This window comes from Mesoplodon bidens (genome assembly GCF_964165515.1).
Source record: "Mesoplodon bidens genome assembly, chromosome: 16".
NCBI classification, from domain to species: Eukaryota; Metazoa; Chordata; class Mammalia; order Artiodactyla; family Ziphiidae; genus Mesoplodon; species Mesoplodon bidens.
Window position 1 is genome coordinate 24,654,664 of NC_138173.1, and position 25,286 is coordinate 24,679,949.

Here is a 25,286-nt window from a genome sequence, read left to right on the forward strand (position 1 = left end):
CATATGAAAGAATATTGTTTGACCATAAAATGAAATGAAGTATCGATGCATGCTAAAACACAGCGGAACTTTGAAAACATGCTAAGTGAAATGTCAGTCACAAAACCCCCCACATATTATCTGATTCCATTTACATGAAATGTCCAAAATGGGCAAATATATAGGTTGCTTAGGGCTGGGGGATGATCATCATGCGGATGCTAGGTAAGAATTGTGTGGTTCCTCTTTGAGGTAACTCGAATGTTCTAAAATTGATTGTGGTGATAGCTGCACAGCTCTGTGAATATACTAAAAACCATTAAATTGCACACTTTAAATGGGATGTGAATTATATCCCAATAAAGGTGTTACCAAAACAATATTCTAAGGAACGTGGACATTACACATTACAGTGTCAGTCATTTTCTAGATCAATCTGAAATAAATATGGCAAACCCAAGTATAATTGTAGCTGGAATCATTGGAGTTGCTGTCCTGAGGAAGGGTCTCCTGGCTCCACTGAAAACTATCATAGTCTGACTGAGACAAACTGAGTATAATTCTGCATGGACCAAATACTCCTTTAGGTCCTCTCTCATCCTCATGACTACCTCTGAGTGTACCTCTGACAGCAGTTAATTACTGCAAACAATGATTGATCCAATCAAATAGCAATCCTATGCTTTCAGTGCTGATTTCTTTTCCCACTGAATGGAATTTTGGACTTCTGAAACCAGGTATCTAATCAAATATGACTGGCCCCCTACCCTGCATACACTAAGTCAGTAGAAGGCCAATCTTAGCACTGCTTTTTCTATACCGATTTCACTGACAGTTCTCATAAGGACTCTTACCAGCTTCTTAACATGGATGATGTCATTCATAAGAGGCTCCAACAAATGAACTCCAGTAATTCATGATGCTTCTTGCCTACTAACCTGAAGGCTTGTTCTGGCTAAAGCCTCTCAGAGGATCTGAAATAGAATTCTATTTCTGGGCCACTGGGACTATGCACCTGATGGATGGCCTGGCCCAAGCCCCAGCTGCTATTGCTGAGGAGAAGTTTAAGGAGAGGAGAATTTCCTCAAAACTATGCCCTACAGTCTCTCCTAAGGAAGTAGCGATGACATTGACAGCAAACCTCCCTGCTATCTGTGTAGATAAATACTGGAATCTGGTAGCACAGACTGAAGAAACATGAATCCAAATTCATGTTTGAGAGGCTAGACATCTACTCAGTATGAGTCTAGACTCAAGGAGCTCAATGAGTAATTCTTAAATTTAAAAGAAATTTAAAGGTGAGCTATAAATCAACATCACTTGATACTTGAACCCTTTCTGCAATGTCTGTAACATCCAGTTCATGAGTGCGATGTCAAAAATACTTGGCTAAATGTAGCAGTTAAAAGTACTGAGCAATGAATGAATCACAGTGCCTAAGAAATAATAATCACTCAATATTTATTTGCTGATTGAGTACACTTAAAAAAATCAGAGCAGACTCGAGGATATTGCTACAATAAAGCCACTCTCAGTTGCAGTCCCTGAAGACAGAGAAAGGGGTAGGATTGCAGGTTGCTCATGATAGACATATTACCATGGCAATATATCGTGTGCAAATGCCAGCCAAGTAAATACTATCCTTACCCATGCTGTAGTGGAAATAAACTGATAAACGAAACTTAGACCTGCTATTCCAGCCTAGGCCAGATTCCCTCCCATAAGGAAAGGCTTCCAGAAGGAATCCCTTTCTACCTCTTGGAAGCACTGCTAGGTTTGAGCTAGCAGTAAGGAAGGCTTAGTGGCTGCAACCTAGCTGGAGTCCTGGTTCTGATATGCAGGGCTATGCAGAACAAGTCCAGTACTTCCCCTATATGGCAACCTTTGAAATACTTGAAGATACGTGTTTAAAGAGGTCCCTCTTCTGCTGCCTTTTAGTGCCCCCTTCTCCATTTCAAAGAGTATAGATTTGAGTACCACCTACTATGACTCAATAGAGCACAAAGGCTACATGGAGAAGGGAGCTGAGTCCTGGCCAGGCCTGCTCATGAGAGCAGAGCATGCTGAGAGCCCAATCCAGCTACAAAGCCCAATCTAGGAACCCAACACAACATCCAATGGACAAGGTAACCTTGATCTGATTCAGGAAATAGTCCTTATATGGGTTTTGGTGATGGTTGGTAGGGGAATTCTCAGGGCACAGCTATCATAGGGAGGGCAGAGCTATTGGCAGGGAGCAATAAGCTTGGCAAGTCAGGAAGGTGGTCCACTACTGTCCTGGAGGTCCAGTCACAGCTACAGAATCTGGCCACTGGGCAGGATCCCTGGGTAAGAGGCACACTTCTCTAGAAGACCTCCTGGCGAGACCAAGATAGACCACGGTACCCAAAGTAGACACTGAGTCCCAGACACTTAATACACAGGAAGACAAAGAGCTGAAACTTGGAAGGTCAAGGAGTGAGTCTCAGGGCAACCTGGAGGTCATTCCTGGGATACCAGATCCTACATCCAAGGATGGCCACTTGGAAGGCAGTGATGATTATCCCAGTGGTCAGCACTGAGGCAATACCATTCTCAGCATGGGAGATCAAAACTCAACAAACACACTCAGACAGCATTGAGCAAGATGACTACGGGCGAGGCACAGAGAGAGCATGATGAGTGGTATGCCCTGCAGCACTGTGGGTTTAAGGATTAAACATCTTAGTATTTCCTGCTTTAGTGAGAATGAATTCAGATCTGGGGAGGGCGAGACAGTGCATGCAAGAGGACCAAGTGGGGAGGAAACAGGGAAGGTAGGAGGAGACATGCTGGGGGCTGACACTTTCATTTGCTGGTGTTCCCTTCTAAATGACTAAGCTCGAAGGCAGTTCTCCAGATGAAGTAACACTGCATCCGGGAAGACGAGCTCAGGACTCGTACTTGAGTCAGTTCAGATGCTACACTTTTATTTAGAAAGCCTAAGATCACTGAAGCTTTTTTCACCGGTTACATTATACTGTGGGCATCTATGAATCTTTTACTTGATTAACACAAAATCTAAATTTGTTTCATCTATGATGCTGCTGAGCCACATCTCTCTTTACTGCCTTTTTGCAATTTAATTGGTGGTGGTGGTGAGGTGCTCTCGTCATCCCTGTTCCATGTCTGCGTCTTAGATGTGGGTCATTGCGTTAAATGTCAAGTTGTTATTGAGTTCTGTTTCCTTCATTTATTATTACATTAGCCATCTCTCCCAGTTTGAGGCCACGCATTTATAGTGTTTTACCCAAATGAGTCCTCATGTTGACTAGAATAGGATTAGGTTCAAATATCAGAAACCTTTTTCCAGGAAGAAAGCAATTTATTAATCAGTTCCCTCTGGGTATACTTACCAAACCAGTTATTAATCAAGCTCATTATACACACCCCCTATTTGTCCAAATGTTAAATGTTAGCAATGTGATACCCTCTGGTTAAAAAAAATCAAATATATCTCTAAACAAGTATAGGCTATTTGTTATTAATCCTTCTGAATTCTATGATGGGTTTCATAAATTGTCAGTATAACAGAGATCAACCTCAAAGCAAAGACATATACTTCCATTAAAATTTCAATATTCAGCCTTTGACAGTAATCATCCAAGAAAACTACATACTAAATATGCATAATGGTACAGCAATGAAAGGGGTAGCTAAGGACAATGTATATGGGCTAAGGTATACTGTGCAGTGTTGGAAAACATAACTTATGATGCTTCCTTCTCCTGCATTCTTATTTCCCTCGGGCTGCACTTCTCCTCTTGCTAAGCTCCCCCATGTTTTTCTGGCCATTTTTTCTTGCTGATTCTCCCAGTTGTGTCTCTCATCTTTTCCACCCAGCCCCCCACCCCCCAGCTGCTTTAGCTCACACTTCCAGCCTTCCTGGTATTTACTGTGTTAACAGTTCTAGTCGTCACACCATCTGATGTCTCCTGCTTCATCTTTCACACAATCTAACAGCTGAAATCCCTAATGTATGCAAAGCAACAGTCCATTAAGAAAAGAGTTTTCCTTATTGAGAACAAAAAAAAACGGAAAAGGCAGGAAAGGGTAGTTCACAGAGGTGCCAAAGAGAGGCCACTATGTAGATAAAATGAAGGAAAAAAAAAAGACTTTTTTAAGCCTCAAAAAGATTATGACACTGGGAAATCTAAAAATCCCCTTCAACGGTGTGGTTTAATGAAAATAATCCCCTTTCCAAGAAGAATATATTCTAGGGAACGGATGATAAAAATCCTTAAACACGTATCCTTATACTATCTACAATATACAGAACCCAAGTAAGCACTGATACAGTTATAATACATATACTAAGTTATTAACAAATGACATTTTCTTAGCAAAGCCTTCTTTTTGTTAGTATGTTACATGGAAAGAGGCTTAAAATGACACCTTCTACTATAAGCCTTATCTGTAAGCCTGCATCCCAGGTGAACAAGGCTTGGGCATGAATTCCTTGCAGTTTCAATATTAACAGAGAAAAAATCAAAATGACCAAAGCGCTCAACAGGAAAAAAAATCCTTTCTTAATGGCAAAAAATAGAATAGCTTACAAAATGCACATTTAATGTATCTAAGGAAAATTGCATGCTTTTCGGATATCTGAACAAAAAGCAATGTAGCATAAACACTAACATTAAAAAGATTAGCTTCGGAACTTAAATGTGGCTGCAGTGAACGGAAAATACATTGACTCCTCTAATTACTAGTTTATGAATTGGAAGTAATAAAAAGTATTTGAAACATCCTCCTTTAGGCAAAGTAAATAAGCAGGGAATAATAACCAGGTCAACCAGAGAGGTCATTCACGCATTCATTTCCTTACTCACCTTTCAAGGATATTTCCTTGCTTAAAAAAACCAAAAAGTAAATATTACTCCATTCCCTTCCACTCTGCGTATCTGAAAAGCTGTCTTTTGGACTGGGACTTAAGTTGCCATATATTGAGTCTATAGCTTTGGCTTGTTTTTGCCTAAAGACAGATACTTAACTGGGTAGCCACCAGGCCCACTGCCTTTGTTTATCACAGAGCCTCAGATCAGCCTTCTAGAGGGTTGCTGATCACCGATCTTTTTTTTTTTTTTTTTGTGGTACGCGGGCCTCTCACTGTTGTGGCCTCTCCCGTTGCGGAGCACAGGCTTCGGACGCGCAGGCTCAGCGGCCATGGGTCACGGGCCCAGCTGCTCCATGGCATGTGGGATCTTCCCGGACCGGGGCACGAACCCGTGTCCCCTGCATCGGCAGGCGGACTCTCAACCACTGCGCCACCAGGGAAACCCTGATCACCGATCTTTTCCAGAAGTTGTGCAAATGGGTATATATGTGTGTGGTGGTGGGCAGACGGGGGGATGCAAGGAAACTTCCTCTTGCATAGGAAGCTGAGGAAGGAAACTTGAAGTTTGTCCATGTACACTTTCAAGATCCAAAATTCACAGAAAGATACTTACTGTTAGGAGTCCCAGCCACAGAGTAATTTAAGACAGAAAGGGCCCTTCCCTCTGTTCTTAAGGTTCTGAAGAACTGGCTGTGTTGTTTGTGTTGACCTGAGGCAATGGCTCTGCTGGTGGGGTCAGAGAACGGGTTGCACTTCGGCTCTGGTTATTTTCCCCATTATTGAAAAATTGTTGTCTATAAAGTCTCTGAGTTTCAGAGGGGTGTGTAAGGATGTGGTGGGGTAAGTTGGCATTTTGTAGATGGACCATATGGGACAAAGTAACTTTATGGTGACCGCTTCCTCTCCATATATGTATATATAGAGATTATATGTCTATATCTATCTCTTCCTCTCCCTCTACATATACATGTGTGTGCATACAGAGAGAGAATACATATTTAATATGTAAGTAGTGAGAGAATACACACACACACACACACACACACACACACACACTTGACCACTTCAATCTTAGACTTTCAACACTGCCTGCAGATACCACACCAGAACTGTACCATTGACAGGATACCTATGTGGCCATTCTCTTATGACCTAGGGTTAGTTTTATGAGATGCTATCACATGTATGACATTTCAATCATTTATTTGATGGAAAATAACTATTAGATGACATAAGTTGAGCTTTAGAGAAATTCTGAGCCACTTAGTGAGATGTAATGCTCAGTATCCAGAGAAAGTCAAGGAGATTCAATGGAATGGAAATAACGCATAAACTAATGTATGCATGCTAGCAAGAGCTTCTAGATAGTCAGTGCTCCGCAAATGTCAGCTCTATTATGACCTGTAAGCAATGGTATATTCAACAGAACTGAAGGTATCATGATGGACTCTAGTCTACTAAGCTCATCTCTGCAGGGAGGTTACACTTAGATACTGTACTATAGGTGTGTGTATAACTTGCCTGTATGTGACCATTTCGTGTCTGTTATAGGTTGAATTGTATCCTCCCCAAATTCATATGTTGAAGTCCTAATCCCCAGTACCTCAGAATGTGACCTTCTTTGGAAACAGGGTCATTACAGATATGATTAGTTGAGATGAAGTCTTACTGAAGTAGGGTGGGCCGCTGATCTAATATGATTGGGTCCTAATAAAAAGGGGAAATTTGAGAGGTGCACACAGGAAGAACGCCCTGGGAAGATAGGAGTTACAATGCCACAAGCCAAGGATGTACCAACAGCTGGGAGAGAGGTCTGCAACAGGTCCTGCCCTAGTACCTTCGGAAGGGGAAATGGCCCTGCTGACAACTTGATCGTGGACTTCTAGCTTGTGACACTTAAATTTCTGATGTTTAAGCTACCCAGTCTGTGGTACTTTATTATGGCAATCCTAGGAAATTAATATAGAGCCAGTATATGAAAAAATGGTCATTTTCTAATATTGCAATCCTGAGTTAAAGGAATAGAGGTGATATAAAATAGATAATCAACAAGGACCTACCATATAGCACAGGGAACTATATTCAGTATTTTATAGTAACCTATAAGGGAAAAGAATCTGAAAAAGAATATATATATATATACACACATATATGTATGCGTGTATATATATATATATATATATATATATATATATATATATATATGAAACTGAATCAGTTTGCTGTGATTACACTTTGCTGCATTTACACAATGTTGTAAATGAATTATACTTCAATAAAACATTTAAAAAAATTTTAAAAAGGAATAGAGATGAGGGTGAGCAAGGTAGCACTCATCACTTTACACATCTCATATCAAGAAAGTTTACATATCAACCCAGCTGTTACAATGGAGTTATTTCTTAATTATATGAATTCAAGTAAACATTGAAATAACAGGTTCACATAATTCATAATACAACTTCAAGAAGGAATTTGTATTTTTAAACATTCTTGTCAATAAGACTGAAGGACTAATTACCTAAACGTCATGAAGCAGAATTAAAGAGAAAACTTTCAATCATTTCTTTAATCTTGAGGAAAGTTTTGAGAGGATTCCCTAAGAATTTGACCAAAATTTCTAGGGAATTTTTTTTTGCTTTATTGGGACATCTATTTAGATTGAATTGTTTATATATTTATATAATTATTTATATATTTATTTTCTTTGCTCCTCTTGGTTAATTCATGTTTTTCCTTGAATTCATCCTTAAAAGTCTGCCCTGCTCTACCATTTAGCACTTGCGCATATTTCAGAGTTGGATTAATGTAATTTTAGAGTTAAAAGAAACTCCGCAATATTTCAGCTCATTAATTTTAGCAACAAGGAAGCCAATGCCCAGCTGTGATCACACAGCTCATCAAGGTAGAGGATGGAACAGAACGTGGCCACTTTTCATTACTTCCAGATCTATGGCTCTGGCTTCACCATGTTTCACGGATGCTACCTGTGTGTGCTTCCCTAATCAGATAATCTGGCTTCAGGGTTGGTGCCTTTTATTTATTTATTTTTAATCTCATCCAAAGATTCTCTTGCAATGCCACATCCAGAGCAGGCATACCAAAATGCCTGTTTAAATATGGATTATTGATGATATAGCTAAGTTTCTGTATGAAGATACTAGCAACTGATCATACATGACTGTTCTTCAGTATACTGTTATTTTTTAAGAAGTCTCTTCAATTTATTTAATATCTAGAATATATTTTCTTTAACCTGACCATAGAACTAATTGGCATTATATATAACCCGGGTTTTATCTTCTTAGCTGTTTTGATATCCAGGCTAATGGCATTTTAAGTGAGATGTGAAATCTGGGCTTTATTACTGTGGCCCTTTGTCTGGGTGTCTGGTCAAAGAAGTCAGTCCATCTACTTGGTTAAGTAAGGTGGGAAGAGGAAAGAGAAGAGGAAATAAAAGAAAAGCAGAAATGACAAATAAGCTTTAAAGATTCTGAACTCCCTTAGACAAAGACATGATTTCTAATATTACAGTTGGTAAAAATCACCAGACAACAAAGGCTTCAGGAGGTAACATGGCTGTATCGTCACATACAAAATGGAAACAGCTGAGAGCAGTTTCCATATCCATCTGCCCAAATGGAGATAAGTGGTTTCATCCACAAGCCTAGATAAAAGAAGAAACAAAAACACCCACCCCCAAATCTAACTGTGTGAGAGAGAAATGAGAAAAATAGTAGCAGCTTCCTCACTGCAGAAGTACGTTTTTTCGGTCTGCCATCAACAGGTGTTGCCATGGTAACTATCTTGTAGTTAAGAAGTAGTAGAGGTATAAAAAACCACAATGAAGAGGAAAATAAGAAAAGTGTGCTGTAGTAAAACTAACCTCAGACCTCACAGAATGAGCAGCAGAGACTCGCTCTCCCATTCGCCAGGTCTCTGTGTTGCAGGAAAAGGGCTCAGCCCAAGAGCATGGCCCTTGGAAGACCCAAGGAACTCTCAAGGGAGCTGTTGTGGCCCTCAATTTATCTTAGGTGCTAATTTACATCCCCACTCCCACGGGTACATTTTAGCTTTCTGATGTCTTTGTGGGAAAGTTTACAGTTTTGTAACGTTGTGTCTGGAAACCTCTAGAAAGGGAACATATATTAGTGAACAACTTCCTTATTGTCCCTCTACTTCTCACAGGTAGTGTGTTTAGTAACGATTTCTCTGTGCTCTCTCTCCATATAGAGAAGCCAGGGTTTGCATGCATTGAATTAGTGCGATAATAACAGTTATTTCTTGCTTTGAACAACTATAGCCAGTATTTGTAGCCCTGGTATCAGGAAATACCTAGGAGCCTGGCTAGGATTAGAAGACCATTTCCATGGTCCTTCCTTCATTACTCACAGCTAGTGATAGTATCCCATACTTTTTTCATCCCAAATATACTAGCATCATGAATGATGAAATAATAATCATTCTGCATTTTTATTTTGTAAGCTATTGTTGATGACCCCATGAAAGGGCACAACTTATCCCCTTTCTTTTTTTTATTTTTTTATTTTATTTTATTTATTTTTTATTTTTTGCTTTATAACAAATTTAATCAGTTATACATATACATATGTTTCCATATCCCCTCCCTTTTGCGTCTCCCTCCCACCCTCCCTATCCCACCCCTCCAGGCGGTCACAAAGCACCGAGCTGATCTCCCTGTGCTATGCGGCTGCTTCCCACTAGCTATCTACCTTACGTTTGGTAGTGTATATATGTCCATGCCGCTCTTTCACTTTGTCACAGCTTACCCTTCCCCCTCCCCATATCCTCAAGTCCATTCTCTAGTAGGTCTGTGTCTTTATTCCTGTCATACCCCTATGTTCTTCATGACATTTTTTTCTTAAATTCCATATATATGTGTTAGCATACAGTATTTGTCTTTCTCTTTCTGATTTACTTCACTCTGTATGACAGACTCTAGGTCTATCCACCTCATTACAAATAGCTCAATTTCATTTCTTTTTATGGCTGAGTAATATTCTATTGTATATATGTGCCACATCTTCTTTATCCATTCATGCGATGATGGACACTTAGGTTGTTTCCATCTCCGGGCTATTGTAAATAGGGCTGCTATGAACATTTTGGTACATGTCTCCTTTTGAATTATGGTTTTCTCAGGGTATATGCCTAGTAGTGGGATTGCTGGGTCATATGGTAGTTCTATTTGTAGTTTTTTAAGGAACCTCCATACCGTTCTCCATAGCGGCTGTACCAATTCACATTCCCACCAGCAGTGCAAGAGTGTTCCCTTTTTTCCACACCCTCTCCAGCATTTATTGTTTATAGATTTTTTGATGATGGCCATTCTGACTGGTGTGAGATGATATCTCATTGTAGTTTTGATTTGCATTTCTCTAATGAGTAAAGATGTTGAGCATCCTTTCATGTGTTTGTTGGCAGTCTGTATATCTTCTGTGGAGAAATGTCTATTTACGTCTTCTGCCCATTTTTGGATTGGATTGTTTGTTTTTTTGTTATTGAGCTGCATGAGCTGCTTATAAATTTTGGAGATTAATCCTTTGTCAGTTGCTTCATTCGCAAATATTTTCTCCCATTCTGAGGGTTGTCTTTTGGTCTTGTTTATGGTTTCCTTTGCTGTGCAAAAGCTTTTAAGTTTCATTAGGTCCCATGTGTTTATTTTTGTCTTTATTTCCATTTCTCTAGGAGGTGGGTCAAAAAGGATCTTGCTGTGATTTATGTCATAGAGTGTTCTGCCTATGTTTTCCTCTAAGAGTTTGATAGTGTCTGGCCTTACATTTAGGTCTTTAATCCATTTTGAGCTTATTTTTGTGTATGGTGTTAGGGAGTGATCTAATCTCATACTTTTACATGTCCCTATCCAGTTTTCCCAGCACCACTTATTGAAGAGACTGTCCTTTCTCCACTGTACATTCCTGCCTCCTTTATCAAAGATAAGGTGACCATATGTCCGTGTGTTTAACTCTGGGCTTTCTATCCTGTTCCATTGATCTATATTTCTGTTTTTGTGCCAGTACCATACTGTCTTGATTACTGTAGCTTTGTAGTATAGTCTGAAGTCAGGGAGCCTGATTCCTCCAGCTCCATTTTTCGTTCTCAAGATTGCTTTGGCTATTCGGGGTCTTTTGTGTCTCCATACAAATTGTGAAATTTTTTGTTCTAGTTCTGTGAAAAATGCCAGTGGTAGTTTGATAGGGATTGCATTGAATCTGTAGATTGCTTTGGGTAGTAGAGTCATTTTCACAATGTTGATTCTTCCAATCCAAGAACATGGTACATCTCTCCATCTATTTGTATCATCTTTAATTTCTTTCATCAGTGTCTTATAATTTTCTGCATACAGGTCTTTTGTCTCCTTAGGTAGGTTTATTCCTAGATATTTTATTCTTTTTGTTGCAATGGTAAATGGGAGTGTTTCCTTGATTTCACTTTCAGATTTTTCATCATTAGTATATAGGAATGCCAGAGATTTCTGTGCATTAATTTTGTATCCTGCAACTTTACCAAATTCATTGATTAGCTCTAGTAGTTTTCTGGTAGCATCTTTAGGATTCTCTATGTATAGTATCATGTCATCTGCAAACAGTGACAGCTTTACTTCTTCTTTTCCAATTTGGATTCCTTTTATTTCCTTTTCTTCTCTGATTGCTGTGGCTAAAACTTCCAAAACTATGTTGAATAAGAGTGGTGAGAGTGGGCAACCTTGTCTTGTTCCTGATCTTAGTGGAAATGGTTTCAGTTTTTCACCATTGAGGACGATGCTGGCTGTGGGTTTGTCATATATGGCCTTTATTAAAAGTTCCCTCTATGCCTACTTTCTTCAGGGTTTCTATCATAAATGGGTGTTGAATTTTGTCAAAAGCTTTCTCTGCATCTATTGAGATGATCATATGGTTTTTCTCCTTCAATTTGTTAATATGGTGTATCATGTTGATTGATTTGCGTATGTTGAAGAATCCTTGCATTCCTGGAATAAACCCCACTTGATCATGGTGTATGATCCTTTTAATGTGCTGTTGGATTCTGTTTGCTAGTATTTTGTTGAGGATTTTTGCATCTATGTTTATCAGTGATATTGGCCTGTAGTTTTCTTTCTTTGTGACATCCTTGTCTGGTTTTGGTATCAAGGTGATGGTGGCCTCGTAGAATGAGTTTGGGAGTGTTCCTCCCTCTGCTATATTTTGGAAGAGTTTCAGAAGGATAGGTGTTAGCTCTTCTCTAAATGCTTGATAGAATTCGCCTGTGAAGCCATCTGGTCCTGGGCTTTTGTTTGTTGGAAAATTTTTTATCACAGTTTCAATTTCAGTGCTTGTGATTGGTCTGTTCATATTTTCTATTTCTTCCTGGTTCAGTCTCGGCAGGTTGTGCATTTCTAAGAATTTGTCCATTTCTTCCAGGTTGTCCATTTTATTGGCATAGAGTTGCTTATAGTAATCTCTCATGATCTTTTGTATTTCTGCAGTGTCAGTTGTTACTTCTCCTTTTTCATTTCTAATTCTATTGATTTGAGTCTTCTCCCTTTTTTTCTTGATGAGTCTGGCTAATGGTTTATCAATTTTGTTTATCTTCTCAAAGAACCAGCTTTTAGTTTTATTGATCTTTGCTATCGTTTCCTTCATTTCTTTTTCATTTATTTCTGATCTGATTTTTATGATTTCTTTCCTTCTGCTAACTTTGGGATGTTTTTGTTCTTCTTTCTCTAATTGCTTTAGGTGTAAGGTTAGGTTGTTTATTCGAGATGTTTCCTGTTTCTTAAGGTGGGATTGTATTGCTATAAACTTCCCTCTTAGAACTGCTTTTGCTGCATCCCATAGGTTTTGGGTCGTCGTGTCTCCATTGTCATTTGTTTCTAGGTATTTTTTAATTTCCTCTTTGATTTCTTCAGTGATCACTTCGTTATTAAGTAGTGTATTGTTTGGCCTCCATGTGTTTGTATTTTTTACAGCTCTTTTCCTGTAATTGATATCTAGTCTCATAGCATTGTGGTCGGAAAAGATACTTGATACAATTTCAATTTTCTTAAATTTACCAAGGCTTGATTTGTGACCCAAGATATGATCTATCCTGGAGAATGTTCCATGAGCACTTGAGAAAAATGTGTATTCTGTTGTTTTTGGATGGAATGTCCTATAAATATCAATTAAGTCCATCTTCTTTAATGTATCATTTAAAGCTTGTGTTTCCTTATTTATTTTCATTTTGGATGATCTGTCCATTGGTGAAAGTGGGGTGTTAAAGTCCCCTACTATGATTGTGTTACTGTCGATTTCTCCTTTTATGGCTGTTAGTATTTGCCTTATGTATTGAGGTGCTCCTATGTTGGGTGCATAAATATTTACAATTGTTATATCTTCTTCTTGGATCGATCCCTTGATCATTAGGTAGTGTCCTTCTTTGTCTCTTCTAGTAGTCTATTTTAAAGTCTATTTTGTCTGATATGAGAATTGCTACTCCAGCTTTCTTTTGATTTCCATTTGCATGGAATATCTTTTTCCATCCCCTTACTTTCAGTCTGTATGTGTCTCTAGGTCTGAAGTGGGTCTCTTGTAGACAGCATATATATGGGTCTTGTTTTTGTATCCATTCAGCCAATCTGTATCTTTTGGTGGGAGCATTTAGTCCATTTACATTTAAGGTAATTATCGATATGTATGTTCCTATTCCCATTTTCTTAATTGTTTTGGGTTCGTTATTGTAGGTCTTTTACTTCTGTTGTGTTTCTTGCCTAGAGAAGTTCCTTTAGCATTTGTTGTAAAGCTGGTTTGGTGGTGCTGAACTCTCTCAGCTTTTGCTTGTCTGTAAAGGTTTTAATTTCTCCATCAAATCTGAATGAGATCCTTGCTGGGTAGAGTAATCTTGGTTGCAGGTTTTTCTCCTTCATCACTTTAATTATGTCCTGCCACTCCCTTCTGGCTTGTAGAGTTTCTGCTGAGAGATCAGCTGTTATCCTGATGGGGATTCCCTTGTGTGTTATTTGTTGTTTTTGCCTTGCTGCTTTTCATATGATTTCTTTGTGTTTAATTTTTGACAGTTTGATTAATATGTGTCTTGGTGTATTTCTCCTTGGATTTATTCTGTATGGGACTCTCTGTGCCTCCTGGACTTGATTATTTCCTTTCCCATATTAGGGAAGTTTTCAACTATAATCTCTTCAAATATTTTCTCAGTCCCTTTCTTTTTCTCTTCTTCTTCTGGAACCCCTATAATTCGAATGTTGGTGTGTTTAATGTTGTCCCAGAGGTCTCTGAGACTGTCCTCTGTTCTTTTCATTCTTTTTTCTTTATTTTGCTCTGCAGCAGTTATTTCCACTATTTTATCTTCCACCTCACTTATCCGTTCTTCTGCCTCAGTTATTCTGCTATTGATCCCATCTAGAGTATTTTTTATTTCATTTATTGTGTTTTTAATCGATGCTTGATTCATCTTTAGTTCTTCTAGGTCCTTGTTAACTGTTTCTTGCATTTTGTCTATTCTATTTCCAAGATTTTGGATCTGGGAAATAGAATCTTGGATCATCTTTACCATCATTATTCTGAATTCTTTTTCAGGTAGACTGCCTATTACCTCTTCATTTGTTAGATCTGGTGGGTTTTTATCTTGCTCCTTCTCCTGCTGTGTGTTTTTCTGTCTTCTCATTTTGCTTATGTTACTGTGTTTGGGGTCTCCTTTTTGCAGGCTGCAGGTTCGTAGTTCCCGTTGTTTTTGGTGTCCGTCCCCAGTGGCTAAGGTTGGTTTAGTGGGTTGTGTAGGCTTCCTGGTGGAGGGGACTAGTGCCTGTGTTCTGGTGGATGAGGCTGGATCTTGTCTTTCTGGTGGGCAGGTCCACGTCTGGTGGTGTGTTTTGGGGTGTCTGCAGACTTTTTATGATTTTAGGCCACCTCTCTGCTAATGGGTGGCGTTGTGTTCCTGTCTTGCTAGTTGTTTGGCATAGGGTGTCCAGCACTGTAGCTTGCTGGTCGTTGAGTGAAGCTGGGTGCTGGTGTTGAGATGGAGATCTCTGGAAGATTTTTGCCGTTTGATATGATGTGGAGCTGGGAGGTCTCTTGTGGACCAGTGTCCTGAAGTTGGCTCTCCCACCTCAGAGGCACAGCACTGACTCCGGGCTCCTCAATTTGGGATGATGTGTTGTCTCTTCATGTATTCCACAGATGCAGGGTACATCAAGTTGATTGTGGAGCTTTAATCCGCTGCTTCTGAGGCTGCTGGGAGAGGTTTCCCTTTCTCTTCTTTGTTCTCACAGCTCCTGGGTCTCAGCTTTGGATTTGGCCCCGCCTCTGCGTGTAGGTTGCCGGAGGGCGTCTGTTCTTCGCTCAGACAGGACAGGGTTAAAGGAGCAGCCGCTTCGGGGACTCTTGCTCACTCAGGCCGGGCGGGAGGGAGGGGCATGGAGTGCGGGGCGAGCCTGCAGCGGCAGAGGTCGGCGTGACGTTGCACCAGCCCGAGGCGCGCCGTGCGTTCTCCCAGGGAAGCCGCCCCTGGATCCCGGGACCCCGGCAGTGGTGGGCTGCACAGGCTCCCGGAAGGGCGGTGTGGGCAGTGACCTGCGCTCGCACACAGGCTTCTTGGCGGCGGCAGCAGCAGCCCCAGCGTCCCACGCCCGTCACTGGGCTCCGCGCTTTCAGTCGCGACTCGCGCCCGTCTGTGGAGCCCCTTTAAGCAGCGCTCTTAATCCCCTCTCCTCGCGCACCAGGAAACCAAGAGGGAAGAAAAAGTCTCTTCCCTCTTCGGCAGCTCCAGAGTTTTCCCGGACTCCCTGCCGGCTAGCTGTGGCACATTAGCCCCCTTCAGGCTGAGTTCTCGCCGCCAGCCCCAGTCCTCTCTCTGCGCTCTGACCGAAGCCCGAGCCTCGCTTCCAGCGCTGCGCGCCCCGGCGGGCGAGCAGACAAGCCTCTCGGGCTGGTGAGTGCCGCTCGGCACCGATCCTCTGTGTGGGGATCTCTCCGCTTTGCCCTACCCAGGTATGTGGGGAGTTTCTTGCCTTTTGGGAGGTCTGGGGTCTTCTGCCAGCGTTCAGTAGGTGTTCTGTAGGAGTTGTTCCACGTGTAGCTGTATTTCTGGTGTATCCGTGGGGAGGAAGGTGATCTCCGCGTCTTACTCTTCCGCCATCTTGATATGTGTATCTATCCCCTTTCTTTACCCAGCTTTTTGTTGTTGCTCAAATGACCACTCCATTTTATACATAAATAACATGGATACATACAGTTTGCTAACTTCTGTGATGCTTTAAAGTTAGGACAGCTGATGAAACAAGTCTTTGAAGGCTAACATCTGAAAGGTTTAGCCTGAGAGACAAATCTGTGTGGTACCAAGGATACTCTGTTGAGACCAAGCAGGAGTCAGAGTGCTGTGGAAAATAAAATAGCTGAGGTGTGAGCAGAGATGGCTCTGGGACCTGACTTTACTTCCCTCATCCATTTCTGGAACTCAGGGTCCCGTTCCCTAAAGAGATGGAAGCTCCACCTCCTTCAAAAGGCTCATGTGAGACTCAAATGAAATAATGCCTATGAAAGCATTATTTTGTTCATAAACATTAAACACTGGGCCAATGAAAGCTGATGTTGGAAATATGATTGTCACTTGTTTTTCAAACTTTCTGCTATGTTGGTATTACCTGATTCACATTTTTGAGGATAAGTAGGCCACGAAATTTTCACACAATGTTTCTGGCAGAAAATCTTTTGCCTTATTATCAGTTGGAGGCACTTATCTGATCTGGATGTCACTGTATTCTATTATTTCCTGTTCTGTCGACTTTTTGTTCTCAGGCTGGCAGATTTGTATCAGGGGGTGCATGCGTGTGTGTGTGCCTGTGCGTGTGTAAATGAGGACAAGCAGTAAGGGAGGGAGGAGAGAAAGGAAGGGAAAATGAGAGGAATAAATGAGTTAACAAAGTGGGAAAGAGCTTTCTTCCCCATTCCGCAGATACGTAGCCATCCCTGATGGTGTGTGTTATTGTATTTGCAATCTGTAGATCACTAGGCATACGTTCTTGGTGGCCTTACACACTATTCAGCTGAAGCAGTTCTGGGGATGACACTGAAGTCTGCCACTGACTCTCCTCTCATGATGCTCTGTTTCTCCATTTTCAGGCCAAAGGGCTTTGCCAATTGTAGTTCAAGATGCATAAATCCTTCTGTTTCTCAAACTAAAACCCCTCGATCTCTTTTACGATAAGATACACACCTTCTGTCTTCCTGGTGTGCTTGTTTTATTAAAGAACAGCTCCTGCTTTAAAATGTTGTCCTCTGGGCTTCCCTGGTGGCGCAGTGGTTGAGAGTCTGCCTGCCATTGCAGGGGACACGGGTTCGTTCCCCGGTCCAGGAAGATCCCACGTGCCACGGAGCGGCTAGGCCCGTGAGCCATGGCCGCTGAGTCTGCACGTCCGGAGCCTGTGCTCCGCAGTGGGAGAGGCCACAACAGTGAGAGGCCCGCGTACCGCAAAAAAAAGAAAAAAAATGTTGTCCTCTTACTTCTGAGTGTTTTGAATTCATGGCCCCCACTTTATCCCTTCCATTCTGTCTCCTACTTTCCCCCTTAAAACCTGCTGTTCATCACATTCAACTGCTGGCCAAGTCCCACGGATTCTACCTCCTTACATGTTGGTTATAGTAAATCTCCAGCCCACTGTAACATGTGCTTATTGAAAAGGTTCACAGAATACAGAAAAATACATCATACAAAATGAAAGTTCCTTTTCACCTTACCGCCCCAATCCCACTTCCTTCCCTATAGGTTAGCACTGTTCGAGGTGAGTAAAAAACGCTTGAAAAAGATCTCGAAAGACACAAAAATCTAAAGGTATTTTTTTCTTTCTCTGTTACATATATGGTATTCTACACAAGGCATTGTTCAACTGTTTCCTTGTGTTCATTTACTGTATTTTAGAGAACTTTCCATGAAAGTAAATATTGAGTTATCTCATTTCTCTTAATTATAGAGCATTCAATGGTATTATAAATATACTATATTTAGACATTTCCATGCCAGTGGATATTTAGGTTGTTTTTGGCTTTCCTCAGTTAGAAGCAATGTTACAAAGATTACTGTTGCATATATATCTCACTACAAGAGTGAGTACATCGCTGGGACAGATTCCCAGACATGGAATTGATGGGTCACAGAGCATGTGCACTTTTTGTTTCATTCTCTCTCTCCTTAATCGACCTAAAACCAAAGTTGTATTAATACACAGTCTGTGTAACTGTAAAAGAGAGTATACTTCTCAGTTCTGTTGGGTTTCACCACCACTTAGATTCATTTCTCTTAACACCTTCTGGGATTCTTGGATATCCTTGTCTGTTGGTGGCATTTCTTCCTGGCGTTTCAGTGCTGCTGTGGATTTGTGAATTTCTTCTTCTATTTTTTACTTTGGTGAGTGAAGGATAAAGAAGCACCCCACATACTTGGTCAGCTATCTAAGAGCCATAAGACCTCTTGCCCGCCTACTCGTCTCCTTTGTATTCCTCCTCCACAGCTGTCCAACTAACCTTCTGAAATGCAAAAATAATCACTTGACTCCCCTTAAACTCTTTCAATAACACCCTGATGTTTGGTGGGTGCTATGGGTTGGATTTTGTCCCCTAAAAACATATATGTTGAAATCCTGGCCCCAGTATCTCAGAATGTGACCTCATGTGGAAACAGGATCGTTACAGAGGTAATCTACTTAAGATGAGGTCATGAGGGTGGACCTTAATCCAATATGACTGATGTCCTTATAAAAAGGGGAAAGTTGGACCCAGCGACAGACATGCACAGAGGGAAGGTGATGGGAAGAAACACAGGGTGAATACTATGCAAAGATGGAGGCAGAGGTTGGAATCATGCTGCCCCAAGCCAAGGAACACCTGGGGCTACCAGAAGCTGGAAGAGGCAAGGAACAATCCAACCCCACAGGTTTCAGAGGAAGCATGGCCCTGCAGACACTTGGATTTGGAATTCTAGCCTCCAGAACTGTGAGACAATGAATCTCAGTTGTTCAAGGTCACCCCGTGCTTTTCAGTACTTTGTTACAGCAGCCACGGAAAACTGATGCAGTGGGTAAAGTCCAACCTCTGAAGCATCTCACATCGTACCTTTCATGCAGTGTTTTGCTGCCCTCAGCATCCTCCCTCACTACCTTTCCTACCAATACCCTACTTCCTTATCTGCTCACGTCCACAAGTTCTAGGATGCTTCCTATAGCCATGCTTTTGAACACCCTGCTCCCTCTACCTAAATTCCCTTCTCCACTCCCCAAGCATTACTAATGTGTCTTAGTTAATTTCCAGGGTCATCTCCTTTACGAGCTGTTTCTGACATCCCTTTCTCCACCAGTGTCCCAGACACAACTACCTGTCCTTGTGAGTCCCCTCTGTGCTGACCCTAGAGTATTTTGACATTATTTTGTGCTGACTCGTTTATGCACATCCATCCCCCTCTGCCATGCTGCGAGCTCCTTGACGGAAGAGCCATTTGACGTGTTCTAGCAAAATCCCTGCATATAGCATGTCGAAATGGGATTTTGCTCAGTGAACAATGCTATGAAAATATAAAAACTGTAAGCGATTTAATGTTTTTTAAAAATTTTCATTTTATATTGGAGTATAGTTGACTTACAATGTTGTGTTAGTTTCAGGTGTACAGCAAAGTGATTCAATTATACATTTGTCTATTTTTTTCAGATTCTTTTCCCACATAGGTTATTACAGAGTATTGAGTAGAGTTCCCTGTGCTATACAGTAGGTCCTTGTTGATTATCTATTTTATATAGAGTAGTGTGTATATGTTGACTTTATTCTGTTAAACGTCTCTCATGTAAAGCGTTGGAGGAGAGTAGGTCAGGGCTGACTACAAATGGTTGATGCGCACAGGTGACGTTGGCTGAAAAGTACTTTTCCACACACTGAATTTGTGGCTATTTTCAGCTTGTTTTTATTTCTGATGAGACTCATTCTTCTAACCAGTCATACTTAGGAACATCAGACATTTCCTTCAGATGATGTAAACTCTAACAGCTCCAATCATCAAAGATAAGTCCATCACCTGGACCTTGATGTCCACTGACTGCTTCCTACATTAGAGTGGTTTATTAGAGGCAGAAAGTAGACCAGTGGTTGCCTAGGGTTGGGGGCAGTGCAGGAGATGGGGAAATTGAAGGGGGTGATGACAGCTAAGGGGTGAGGGATTTCCTTTTAGATTTGTAAGAATGTTCTAAAACCGATTGTGATGATGGTTGCAAAACTCTGTGAATATACTGAAACTGTACACTTTAAATGAGTGAATTGTATCATATGAGAATTATAATTTGATAAAGCTGTTTTAAAAACAAAAGGCATGATTCATTTAATCCAATCTAGTCCACAAGAATCGCTGTTAAAACAAGTCAACTCTTTAGTAGCCAAACAGCCACACAGATAAAATAAACCCACTGCAGTAATAAAAAAGAAAACTAACAAACATAAAACCACAGCCTGGAATGTATACGGCATCCTACAGAAAACATGATGGACCCCGGGGCATTTCCCGTCAGGCCCATTCACTCGGATCATCCTATTGCATAGTTGTAGCAGCATAACTAAGCCTCAGAACTTTCCTTTTGTCATAAAGTGTTCAATTCTCTCTTCTTTCTATGTCACTAGAGATACACGTAGTTCAATAAACATGACAGCTAGGAGGGAAGTAAGATAAAAGGATAAGTGATAGCCGAAAAACAAACCCTTATAAACTACCAAACTTTAGCTAGTAGAAGGAATATTAGTCATATGGCGAACCAATGACCTCTGTGCTAAGTCAAGACAGTAGCATTTGTCAGGGTGTCAGGCAAAGGAACACAACATCTTTAACATTTGTCCAACTGTTCAGTAAGTCTTCTGAACAGACCAGGCAATGAATGACTAAAAGCAGACATCCTGGTGCTTATTCATACACTGTTTTGTATTTATCACCTGTCATGCAAATGCCTGTCACATGTCCCCAGTGAAATTCCAAACTCCTTGAAGACAGGGAAAGTATCTAATGGGTTTTCTCTCCTCCCACCATTCCATACCCAAAGCAATCATCAAAGAGTTAAAACTGCTTTACGGGGTACAGGATACACCCATCTTAGAGTCTTACAGCACTAAAGAGATTTTTTTCCTTTTTAGTAATGTTGTTTTGGAGCAAACATAATTTAATGCACCGAATAACAAAATCTATGTAATAAACAATTTTGTAATTGATTGTTACCTTTCTTTGAAGCCCCATTTCGAAGGATGTTATTTTGGAGAAATGTATACTACAATCACATAAACAACAGAAAAAGCCTTCAAAAATCAATGGGCTGCTGGCTCCTGAATGTATCAGAGCATGGCTCCATGAGCCAGGATTCCACTGGGTCCACCCAGATTCACAAACTTTGGTTTTGAAAAGTATTTCAGAACTAAATCTTTTTTTAAAAATAAATTTTATTTATTTATTTTTATTTTTGGCTGTGCTGGGTCTTCATTGAGGTGCACAGGCTTCTCACTGCAGTGGCTTCTCTTGTTGCTGAGTACAGGCTCTAGGCGCGTGGGCTTCAGTAGTTGCGGCACGCAGGCTCGGTAGTTGTGGCGCACGGGCTTAGTTGCTCTGCGGCATGTGGGATCTTCCTGGACCAGGGCTCGAACCTGTGTCCCCTGCCTTGGCAGGTGGATTCTTAACCACTGCACCACCAGGGAAGCCCCTAAATCTTTTTTAAAGGTAGCTTTTAAAAAAAAATTTATTGGAGTATAGTTGATTTACAATGATGTGTTAGTTTCAGGTGTACAGCACAGTGATTCAATTATATAGATATATTCATTCTTTTTCAGATTCTTTTCCCATATATGTTATTACAGAATATTGAGTAGGGTTCCCTGTGCTATATAACGTAAGTCTTCGTTGGTTATCTATTTTAACTAGAGTAGTATGTGTTAAAGGCAGCTTTTACTGTAACCAGAGACAAGATTTTTATCACGGAAAGGGAGGGAATAATTTCTCTCTGCATCATGTCCTTACATAGGTCACACAACTGCAAAAAATTACAGACTGTGCTATTGAAATCTGTTGATTAGTCACCGAGCTCAATACATTCTTAAAAACCTATAGTTAAATGTAATTAGCCAAGGTAAATTATAGAGAACCATGTAAATACATGAAAACATTCTCAGAGTTCAATGTACTAGGATGAAATAAAGAAAAAAAAACAAACACCTCTCTTCCACATCCACACATTCAGAAAGAAATACTCAAGCATCCCACTTCTGAAGGCTCCTTGGGTAAGGAGGGAACTCCCTAGTTCCTGTGGTTGGGACTTCCCAGACCTCTGTAATCTGACCAGCCAGACTAATTCCTTTCCAAAACAAACTCACCTTCCCCTGCCTTTGCGGATACTAGTCTTGCCTGGAATGTTCCACCCTCTTCTCCCCTCATCTCTAAGTCCTGACCATCCTTCTTAGTAAGACTTGCTCTTTTCCTTCCGTCCTTTCTGCCCAGTTCATTTGACATGAAATATTACCTTACCTGTCCTGTATTGGGGGTTAAATCCCTTTGTCCCTGATCAAGCAATTCAAGCAGATAACACTTCTGGCTCTTTCTACCTCTCCATTTAAGGGGAGGGAGGTGGAGTGACTCACTTAATGAGTGATTCGGGGAAGGGTAAACTAGGTACCCTGGGTGTAGTTCCTCCCTTCTTCCTTTAGGGATGGAGCAGCCCTCTGGGAATTTTCCTCTGACCCTCCATGCCATAATCTGATCCTTTTGGCCCACAGGTCTGTCCCAGCTACTGTGGCTTGTGCTTAACTCTGGGGTTCCGCATCCGTACAACAAATAAACCCCACCCTCCAACCTGGCTTATACTAGTAATAATGATGATAGTTGAACCTTATCTGCCAATTATTTTATCCTCTCTCTTAATTTTTTTCAGAACTTGGTAGGGTCAGAGGGGTGTCATGATTATAGTTTTCATCAAAGATTCCAGCATCATTCATATATGTAAATTTACATATATTGATTCGACGGCTTTCAAAATTGATGTGAGATTGCGTCCCATCTGCCTGCCCGGACATAATTTTGGGTCATGTCACATAAATCTTTGCTACGTGGTGAGTGCTTCACTACTCATTGTGGTGAGTGCTTCACCACAATGCCCAACGTATAGCAGAAATAAACTCAGAAAGGTTCAATTATGAAAACATCATCTAATTAAAGATATATATAGAGAAGATTATAAAACAAAACTCAGGACTACAATACTTGTGATTCCAGCTAATAGTTATGATGTTATTAACACACTCTTGTTGTCACTTATCAGCAGTGTTAGCATAAAGTTAATATAGGCAGGCTGAGTATAAAATTAATATATGCGACACACTGTGATCCTGCAGAGTCAATTTAATTGCACTTTGAGCAGCAAGAAGAGAGAATAAAAGATAAGGCATATACTGACTGATTTTCTTCATCAAAACCAACAAGATCTCATTTCAACAAAACCCTGTCATTAAATGTCCAGCATATCTAACAGTGAATTTTATGTGATATATATCTGAATCTAATTTCCAAAGCAGTGATGGCAATCTACATAAGCCAAGTTTTCATTTACCCACATCTTAAACCTTCATCTTATAGGTTCTATTATCCTTTGCTCACTCTTACATAAAAAGCTTCACATGTATTTAAAAGGCTGTAAATGTGCAATGTTGCTGAGAAATAGTGGTTCAGTTGTCTAGTATATGGTTTTGAGTGTCCCCCACCCCCCGCCATGAAACAACAAAAGTAGATTAAATACATAAAGGATTTACAATTATGTCAAAGTAAAGACAGTGTTTCACAGAACTTTAGAGGTCAATTAATGTGATTAAACCACTAATTTCAATTTTAGGTTTAGTACTTTTTTTGAGTTTCCAAGTCGTTTTATTTATTTATTTTTAATTGAGTACAGTCGACAATATTATAATAGTTTTAGATGTACAATGGTGGTTCGATATTTTTATAGATTATACTCTAACAGTATTATAAAATATTGGCTATATTTGCTGTGCTGTACATTACATCCTTGTATCTTATTTATTTTATACCTAGTAGTTTAAACACAATCTTTTTTTTTTTTTTACTTAAGTATGTATTTATTGAATGCTAACTGGATGCAAGCACTAACTAGTGTATGGTATCAATAAGCAGTATGTAGCCACACGATAATAATTCTAGAAATGATTACTTATATAAAGCCCTTTCCAGTTTTCAAAGATGTCACACATTTTTCCTTTGACTCTCACAGTCTCCTGTTAAAACAGCAGAGCAAACATTGTCATGCCCATTTTATAAATGGGGAAACTAAGGCTTAGAGAGGTCTTGAGCACTGGCAGGGCTGGTACTACCGTCCAGACTGCTGACTCCCAGGAATTAACCAGTCATTTGGAGATTCAATAAATAGTTATTCAGCACCTACTATGCAGTAAACCCTATGTTGCAGCTGGGGATGGAGATGGTCCCTGCCCTCCCGGTCTCTCCCCAGGTTATGCTGTTTGACATAGGACCAGCCACCAACATGCACATGATACTTTCAACACAGGATTTTTATTTTATACCTCAATAAAAGCAAAAATAAATTTGCGAATATTTTTCCTGTAAAAACAAAACTATGGAAGACTTCCTTAAAATTAATACAGCTTAATCATTTACTTCAGAAATTAAGAACGTGTTTCATTGTTACTCCTCGAAGCTCCAACTAGAATGATAGTGTTTCCATTCGAATTGAGACTCCAAATAAAAAATACCCTTTGGCATTTTTCAATGAAGCATTTAATCTTCTATCAGATGAATGAGAATTTAATCACATAAATTAGTCTACCTCATTCCTCTACCAAAATGTTAGAATTCATCTAAGGAGACAAAATTAGATGTAAACATTCACAGGAACTAGTGATGAGAATATTGCTGGGGAAGAAGACCCTTTTTGAAATTCAGTTTTGGGATTCACATACCCCAAATCACAGGGACCTGAGTTCCCAGTACCACCTTGCAGTTCTCAAGACACGATTTTAATATGAGGTGGCCCTTTCATAAGTGCAGTTGTCATAAAATGTCCTAAAACATGAGAGAGAAGATCCATGTTGAGCCCTGAAATGAAAAGGCATGGCACCCACATGGCTTTTTCTCATCTTTGCCCATAAATTAATTAATCAGTAGTAAAGACATCTGCATTTAAGGCAGGCTTCCTTCCAGACAGGAAGCCAGATAGACAAGACAAATAGACAGATATGACACAGAGAAACCAGCAACCCTGACGTAGAGAAACCCAACGAGGCAATGAAAGGAGAAAAGTAGGTGATGGAGTCAATCAGCCAGTGAGTTAATTTCACAATCGTGGCCTCACACTCTTGTTGATAAGCGGGTGGAACACAGTAGAACATGGGCTCATTACAAACGAAACACAAACCCACCCCTTCACGCC

General features: G+C 40.4%; 1 protein-coding gene across 2 annotated transcripts in view; it reads right to left on the bottom strand.

The window, feature by feature from the left end:
• The window catches only part of PAG1 (phosphoprotein membrane anchor with glycosphingolipid microdomains 1), a 142,462-nt gene that overhangs the window by 59,848 nt on the left and 57,328 nt on the right, over positions 1 to 25,286 (bottom strand). The gene's annotated exons all lie outside the window — the stretch shown is intronic.